General features: G+C 54.1%; 1 protein-coding gene across 1 annotated transcript in view; it reads left to right on the top strand.

The window, feature by feature from the left end:
- Positions 1 to 413: 413 nt before the first annotated feature.
- The window catches only part of LOC102041882 (chromodomain-helicase-DNA-binding protein 1), a 55,826-nt gene continuing 55,773 nt past the window's right edge, over positions 414 to 466 (top strand). Inside the window, exon 1 of the mRNA XM_031065382.1 lies at positions 414 to 451. The gene's annotated coding sequence lies outside the window, so the exon portion shown is untranslated. The remainder of the gene's footprint in view (positions 452 to 466) is intronic.

The following is a 466-nucleotide window of genomic DNA, read 5'->3' as shown; positions in this document are numbered from 1 at the left end:
TAATAAATCGTTGCTAAATTTTCTTAGAAGTTTGGCTCTCGATTTGATAATTTATAACGTGTTGGTTTTTTCGGGGGTGAGTTGTTCGGTTTTTTCCAATAACGACCATGCGTCTCGTTAAACCATGCTGATCACTGGCAAGAAGCGGGCGTAGATATTTGGATTCAAGGAGGAAGGCCAGCTCCCTGCCAGGGAACAGTCCAAACCTCCTTAAGCACGCTTCATCACCGTTTGTGACCACGTGAAGTGAGAAACGAGGTTGCATTTGTAGTCGGGCCGTAACTTTACACCGATAACCGCAAACAAAACCGCTGCGCCGCGTAGCGCAGTATCAGGCGACCCGCTCCGGGCTGCGGCTGCGGCCGCTGCGCTCAGCTCATGGCGCTCCTCGGGCAGCGCCCTGCGCCCGCACACCGGGATGGGAGTATTCCCAGCGCTAGGCAGAAGGGAGGTAAGGGCGGATGGC

This window comes from Geospiza fortis, unplaced genomic scaffold (assembly GCF_000277835.1).
Source record: "Geospiza fortis unplaced genomic scaffold, GeoFor_1.0 scaffold786, whole genome shotgun sequence".
NCBI lineage: Eukaryota > Metazoa > Chordata > Aves > Passeriformes > Thraupidae > Geospiza > Geospiza fortis.
The sequence above is the reverse complement of the archived record's forward strand: the minus strand, read 5'-3'. Positions and strand labels throughout refer to the sequence as shown.